Source organism: Manis pentadactyla, chromosome 2, assembly GCF_030020395.1.
Source record: "Manis pentadactyla isolate mManPen7 chromosome 2, mManPen7.hap1, whole genome shotgun sequence".
Classification (NCBI taxonomy): domain Eukaryota; kingdom Metazoa; phylum Chordata; class Mammalia; order Pholidota; family Manidae; genus Manis; species Manis pentadactyla.
In genome coordinates, this window is record NC_080020.1 from 199520286 (window position 1) to 199529016 (window position 8731).

Sequence of the window (8731 nt, forward strand, 5' to 3'; positions counted from 1 at the left end):
TTCCCACAAACCACCTCTACAGGGCATCTTACAGGGACTGCTCTAGATGGGAGCACTCCTAGAAAGAGCACAGAACAAAACACCCAACATATGAAGAATGGAGGAGGAGGAATAAGAAGGGAGAGAAGAAAAGACTCTCCAGACAGTGTATATAACAGCTCAATAAGCGAGCTAAGTTAGGCAGTAAGATACTAAAGAGGCTAACCTTGAACCTTTGGTAACCACGAATTTAAAGCCTGCAATGGCAATAAGTACATATCTTTCAATAGTCACCCTAAATGTAAATGGACTGAAAGCACCAATCAAGAGACACAGAGTAATAGAATGGATAAAAAAGCAAGACCCATCTATATGCTGCTTACAAGAAACTCACCTCAAACCCAAAGACATGTACAGACTAAAAGTCGAGGGATGGAAAAACATATTTCAGGCAAACAACAGCGAGAAGAAAGCAGGGGTTGCAGTACTAATATCAGACAGAATAGACTTCAAAAGAAGAAAGTAACAAGAGATAAAGAAGGACACTACATAATGATAAAGGGCTCAGTCCAACAAGAGGATATAACCATTCTAAATATATATGCACCCAACACAGGAGCACCAGCATATGTGAAACAAATACTAACAGAACTAAAGGGGGAAATAGACTGCAATGCATTCATTTTAGGAGACTTCAACACACCACTCACCCCAAAGGATAGATCCACTGGGCAGAAAATAAGTAAGGACACGGAAGCACTGAACAACACAGGAGAGCAGATGGACCTAATAGACATCTATAGAACTCTACATCCAAAAGCAAAAGAATATACATTCTTCTCAAGTGCACATGGAACATTCTCCAGAATAGACCACATACTAGCCCACAAAAAGAGCCTCAGCAAAATCCAAAATATTGAAATTCTACCAACCAATTTTTCAGACCACAAAGGTATAAAAGTAGAAATAAATTCTACAAAGAAAACAAAAAGGCTCACAAACACATGGAGGCTTAACAACATGCTCCTAAATAATCAATGGATCAATGAACAAATTAAAATAGAGATCAATGAATATATGGAAACAAATGACAACAACAACACAAAGCCCCAACTTCTGTGGGACGCAGCCAAAGCAGTCTTAAGAGGAAAGTATATAGCGATCGAGGCACACTTGAAGAAGGAAGAACAATCCCAAATGAATAGTCTAATATCACAATTATCGAAACTGGAAAAAGAAGAACAAATGAGGCCTAAAGTCAGCAGAAGGAGGGACATAATAAAGATCAGAGAAGAAATAAACAAAATTGAGAAGAACAAAACAATAGCAAAAATCAATGAAACCAAGAGCTGGTTCTTTGAGAAAATAAACAAAATAGATAAGCCTCTAGCCGAACTTATTAAGAGAAAAAGAGAATCAACACAAATCAACAGAATCAGAAATGAGAACGGAAAAATCACGACAGACTCCACAGAAATACAAAGAATTATTAAAGACTACTATGCAAACTTATACGCCAACAAGCTGGAAAACCTAGAAGAAATGGACAACTTCCTAGAAAAATACAACCTTCCAAGACTGACCAAGGAAGAAACACAAAAGTTAAACAAACCAATTACGAGCAAAGAAATTGAAATAGTAATCAAAAAACTACCCAAGAACAAAGCACCCGGGCGGGACGGATTTACTTCAGAATTTTATCAGACACACAGAGAAGACATAATACCCATTCTCCTTAAAGTTTTCCAAAAAATAGAAGAGGAAGGAATACTCCCAAACTCATTCTATGAAGTCAACATCACCCTAATACCAAAACCAGGCAAAGACCCCACCAAAAAAGAAAATTACAGACCAATATCCCTGATGAATGTAGATGCAAAAATACTTAATAAAATATTAGCAAACCGAATTCAAAAGTATATCAAAAGGATCATACACCATGACCAAGTGGGATTCATCCCAGGGATGCAAGGATGGTACAACATTCGAAAATCCATCAACATCATCCACCACATCAACAAAAAGAAAGACAAAAACCACATGATCATCTCCATAGATGCTGAAAAAGCATTTGACAAAATTCAACATCCATTCATGATAAAAACTCTCAGCAAAATGGGAATAGAGGGCAGGTACCTCAACATAATAAAGGCCATATATCATAAACCCACAGCCAACATTATAATGAACAGTGAGAAGCTGAAAGCTTTTCCTCTGAGATCGGGAACTAGACAGGGATGCCCACTCTCCCCACTGCTATTTAACATAGTACTGGAGGTCCTAGCCACGGCAATCAGACAAAACAAAGAAATACAAGGAATCCAGATTGGTAAAGAAGAAGTTAAACTGTCACTATTTGCAGATGACATGATACTGTACATAAAAAACCCTAAAGACTCCACCCCAGAACTACTAGAACTGATATCGGAATACAGCAAGAATGCAGGATACAAAATTAACACACAGAAATCTGTAGCTTTCCTATACACTAACAATGAACCAATAGAAAGAGAAATCAAGAAAGCAATTCCATTCACAATTGCATCAAAAAGAATAAAATACCTAGGAATAAATCTAACCAAAGAAGTGAATGACCTATACTCTGAAGACTACAAGTCACTCTTAAGAGAAATTAAAGGGGACACTAACAAATGGAAACTCATCCCATGCTCGTGGCTAGGAAGAATCAGTATCATCAAAATGACCATCCTGCCCAAAGCAATATACAGATTTGATGCAATCCCTATCAAATTACCAGCAACATTCTTCAATGAACTGGAACAAATAATTCAAAAATTCATATGGAAACACCAAAGACCCCGAATTGCCAAAGCAATCCTGAGAAAGAAGAATAAAGTAGGGGGGATCTCACTCCCCAACTTCAAGCTCTACTATAAAGCCATAGTAATCAAGACAATTTGGTACTGGCACAAGAACAGAGCCACAGACCAGTGGAACAGACTAGAGACTCCAGACATTAACCCAAACATATATGGTCAATTAATATTTGATAAAGGAGCCACGGACATACAATGGAGAAATGACAGCCTCTTCAACAGATGGTGCTGGCAAAACTGGACAGCTACATGTAGGAGAATGAAACTGGACCATCGTCTAACCCCATATACAAAAGTAAATTCAAAATGGATCAAAGACCTGAATGCAAGTCATGAAACCATTAAACTCATGGAAAAAAACATAGGCAAAAACCTCTTAGACATAAACATGAGTGACCTCTTCTTGAACATATCTCTCCGGGCAAGGAAAACAACAGCAAAAATGAACAAGTGGGACTATATTAAGCTGAAAAGCTTCTGTACAGCAAAAGACACCATCAATAGAACAAAAAGGAACCCTACAGTATGGGAGAATATATTTGTAAATGACAGATCCGATAAAGGCTTGACGTCCAAAATATATAAAGAGCTCACACGCCTCAACAAACAAAAATCAAATAATCCAATTAAAAAATGGGCAGAGGAACTGAACAGTTCTCCAAAAATGAAATACAGATGGCCAACAGACACATGAAAAGATGCTCCACATCACTAATTATCAGAGAAATACAAATTAAAACTACAATGAGGTATCATCTCACACCAGTAAGGATGGCTGCCATCCAAAAGACAAACAACAACAAATGTTGGCGAGGCTGTAGAGAAAGGGGAACCCTCCTACACTGCTGGTGGGAATGTAAATTAGTTCAACCATTGTGGAAAGCAGTATGGAGGTTCATCAAAATGCTCAAAACAGACTTACCATTTGACCCAGGAATTCCACTCCTAGGAATTTACCCTAAGAACGCAGCAATCAAGTTTGAGAAAGACAGATGCACCCCTATGTTTATCGCAGCACTATTTACAATAGCCAAGAAATGGAAGCAACCTAAATGTCCATCGGTAGATGAATGTATAAAGAAGATGTGGTACATATACACAATGGAATACTACTCAGCCATAAGAAGAGGGCAAATCCTACCATTTGCAGCAACATGGATGGACCTGGAGGGTATTATGCTCAGTGAAATAAGCCAAGCAGAGAAAGAAAAATACCAAATGATTTCACTCATCTGTGGAGTATAAGAACAAAGGAAAAACTCAAGGAACAAAACAGCAGCGGAATCACAGAACCCAAGAATGGACTAACAGGTACCAAAGGGAAAGGGACTGGGGAGGATGGGTGGGTAGGGAGGGATAAGGGGGGAAGAAGAAGAGGGGTATTAAGATTAGCATGCATGGGGGGTGGGAGAAAGGGGAGGGCTGTACAACACAGAGAAGACAAGTAGTGATTCTACAACATTTTGCTATGCTGATGGATAGTGACTGTAAAGGGGCTTATAGGGGGGACCTGGTATAGGGGAGAGCCTAGTAAACATAATATTCTTCTTGTAAGTGTAGATTAAAGATAACAAAAAAAAAGAAAGAAAGAAAGAAAGAAAGTGAAGGGGGATTACTCCCTGATAGGATAAAACTAACTGTAAATCAACGATTAATGCATGCTTTAAATATCCTTAATTTTGATCACTTAAAGGGTGTCAGATGATCGGCTATGGAGGTACACTTTTCTCATAATATTCCTTTCTCTTAAAAAAAAAAAAGCAGTTCCTGTTTGGTGACCTCCAATGAGATCTACACAATGGTATAAAAGGCATATCAAAGTGTAGGCAAAGGGTCTGTTTGTGTTTTTACAGAGGATCAAAGCCTAATTTGGCTACCCAGAAAATGAACTAAGATACGATATGAAGAAGAACTTCCAACATCAGCACTCTCTGGAAGAGTCACACCAGAAGATGTTCATCAAAAAACCTCAACAAAGATCTAGGCGATGCTGCAGTTCTAGCTGCATTCATCCCACCGGTTCCTGGACTTGCCATTGGAATGAAGAAGGAGATATCTAAGCTGGCCTGTGCATACAGTAAAACAACAAATTTGACTGGATCTATACTGTTGGAACTCAACCAAGAATTAGGAGAAGTGCAAGTTGTAGCGCTCCAAAATCTTACAACTACAGACTATCTACTGTTAAAAGAACATATGGGATGTGAACAGTTCCCAGGAATGGGTTGTTTTAATTTGTCTGATTTCTCTCAGACTGTTCAAGTTCAGTTGGACAATATCCACCATATCATAGATAAGTTTTCACAAATGCTTAGGATGCCTAACTGGTTTTCTTGGTTTCACAGGAGATGGCTGGTAATTACAGATATGCTTTGGTTATGTAACTGTATTCCTATTATGTTAATATGTGTACGCAATTTAATTAGTAGTTTAAAACCTATACATGCTGAAGTTACTCTACAAGAAGATATGTCAAAGAAATAATCAATCTTCCCATGTTTTCTTCCGTCTGCTACTTCTATAGCTTTTCTTCTTCCTTCCTAATTACAACCCTTAAATAGAATTCGTGCCTCATATCAAATTTACTGAGTATCATAATTCTTCCAAGTGGTAAAGATACCTCAAGACAAATACTGGGCATAGAAGCCACAGGGCATAAATCTGCAAAAAAGTAAAAAGCTAACCTTTTCAAACAATATTGCCTCTCTCTCACTTACCAATTTTACATTTCCCTGTATGGCCCCGGAAGATGACTGGTTAGCCAGAGACGGGTAAGATTCCTCAAGGGAGGAACAACCTAAGACAGGCACAGTCGCAGGGGGGCCATCAGGTGAGAAATTGGGGATCAACAGAGGTGAGGCTTAGAACCTCACCCCCCCTGTTTTGAGAGAAATCTTCTGCATCCGTGGATGTTTTATTGCCCTTGTCTAGCTTGGATTAACACTTAGTCTACAGGCACACACCTGATCATCTACATTTGCCCCCTTACAGCACTAAACTATGTTTTCTACCTCTATCTTGCATCTACTTACCACTTCAGCATTTTATTTAAAAAAAAAAAAAATAATAATAATAATAATAAGGGAGAAATGTGGGATTCACATATAAATCAAGTATAAAAACCAAACGAATATTCATATTTGACCTGATTGTTTATAGTTCATAATGACTGATCAAAACCGAAAGTTTCTGTGATGACTGCCCTTGCACTGTTCACCATGTAAGAACTTATTCACTATGTAAGAATTTGTCCACCATGTAAGAACTTGTTTGTTATGTTTCAGAAGATTGGAGACTGGTGAGAATTAGGCTGGGGGTGGATTAATGATTGTGCATTGAGCATTGACTCCCCTATACAGAATTTTATTGTTGTTAACAACCATTTGATCAATAAATATGAGAGATGCCCTCTCAAAAAACAAAAAACAAAAAACAAAAAACAAATACTACACATTTTCAAGGCCTATTTCAAAGTCCATCTTCTCCATGAAATCTGATTTCACTCATATGCCAGGTATTCTGTATTGGCTTACAACATGTTCTTTTCTCTTTGTAGTTGGAGAGATTGGAAAGATGAAAATTACATTTCTGAAATTTTCTTCTAGCAAGGTTCTGGATTTGAGTTAGGTTCTGTCTAACTAGATACCCTCACAAAAGTTTTGTAATTAAATTTGGAATTTGGATTGAATTGAATTGAATTGATTTGGATTTTGGAATTGAATTATTCCCTATTGCATCTGAAGGAGAAGAAAATGAATACTGTCAAAAGTAGAAGAAAAGAGTTTCCCTCTAAGCTGACCTTCAAGGGATCAGTTGTCACCCTTGAGGTTGACTATTTAGGTGAATGAAGATTTGTCTACTTTATTCATTAGTCACTGAATGTATACTTGCTGAATGAAGAAAGAATTAATGATTGCTAGAAAGCTACTAGAGAGTTCAAGGATGGAGGCACTCACTAACTCCACCCCCAAATAAAAAATGAAAATAAATAAAATAAGTAACAAGGAATAAGAAAAGAAAAGAAAGTTTCAGTAAATAAATCTTGTTCTGGGAGTTCAGAGCAGTCACTTACAGTGGTGGCCAAGGGATTGACGGCAGCCATAGAGGGTAGATGGTTAATTAACCTAGCACATCCCATCTACAGCCTCCCCTGTCCAGTCCTGCCTGGCTGGAGGCATTTTTGTTTTGTTCCTTTTGGAAGCAAGTTTCTCTCCCCTCAAGCTTCCCTCACTTTATGCAGTGTCCAGTTCCCTCACTTTGCCCAGTGTCATTTCCCACTTGCAAGTGTCACAGGAATATCACTCGAACAACTCATGTGTATTCTCTCAAATTGAGCTCTGTGAAGTCCTTCATTGTTCTCCAGGGAGCTCTTGCATATCTGCCATTATGTCACTTCTGACACAGAGAAGAAAGGGAGGACTCTGCTGAGAGTGACCCGGCAATGCAAGGGTAAAATGCTGCTAGTCAGACACGTCTACCTTACAGCTGTTCACAAGGAGCTCTGTAGAAAATAGCACAAATCTAAATACTACCCCATTTCTATCTGTAAGGAGGCAACAAATTTATGGTCAAATATAAAAATGTTTAAAAACTACATACAGCAAAAGAAAGGGGGCATTACGATTAGCATGTATAGTGCGTGTGGGGTATGGGGAGGGCTGTGCAACGCAGAGAAGACAAGTAGTGATTTTACAGCATCTTACTACAGTGCTGATGGACAGTGACTGTGAAGGGGTATGTGGGGGGGACTTGGTGAAGGGGGGAGCCTAGTAAACATAATGTTCTTCAAGTAATTGTAGATTAATGATACCAAAAAAAAAAGTGTTTTACTACAAAAAAAACAACAACAAAACTACATATAGCAGTTAATGAAACGACCAGTGACTAATAGCTTGCTTATCAAGAATCATGGATAACTGTAAGTGACAGAGGGAAGCAGGAGAACCAAGACAAGAAACAATAACAGTTCAAACGTACAAACATGATTGAGCACTGTGTGCTGTTTTCAAGTACATTATCTCATTTAATCCATACCTTGTAAATTCTGTATTATCAACTCCACTTTGCTGAGGAAACTTAAGAGTCAGAGGAGTTCAGTAACTTGTCCAAGGCCACACAGCTGGTGTCTGAGCTAGGACTGGCTCCAAACCGTTTGATTTCAAGTCATGGGCTTTTCAGTCTTTGTGCATTTGTATGGGTTCCAGGATACGAACAGATACTGAGAACCAAGGAAGAAGTTGGAGGACACACCATGTCCATTAATAGTTTTAGGGTGAGTGCCAAGGGAAAGGTAGATGGATAAGAATTGTTTGTCCTGGGAAAAGGGTTATCACTTGTAGTCAACTCTTTATTATAAGGACATGGATGGAAGTTAGACAAGCAGAAATGCCCTCTAGTCAGGAAGAGTCATATGTATTTTTCAGGAGCCTTTGACTCTGTAAGAGATTCAGTCTGGAGTGGGTAAAGGAGGCTTCCAGAAACTTGGAGGTGGGGGGCAGTAGCCTTCATTTCCTTTACCCCAGATCACCCAGAGTACCTCTTTTGTAATCAATTAGGTATATTGGTTTTCCTCATACAAAATAGTTTGAAAACCAGTACGGCACTAGACAGCTCTGGATCAAGTGTCTCATCAAGATTTCTGTCATTTATCCACATATTCATTCACTCATTAGGTAAGTATTTATTGACTTCCAATTAAATATTCAGCTCTGTTCTTAACCCTCTACATCACAAGAGAAGCTACTTACTCTCTGCCTCAAGAAGGTGGCCATCTTGGAGAAAAGATTAGAAACACTCAAGTCAGGTAAGGAGCAATCCAGAGCGGGAATGATCAAGTGCCCAAAAGAATGATAAAGGCTGTATAAATCAATATTGTGTTTATTTTTAAAGTAAATGGGATGGTTAAATGGTAAATT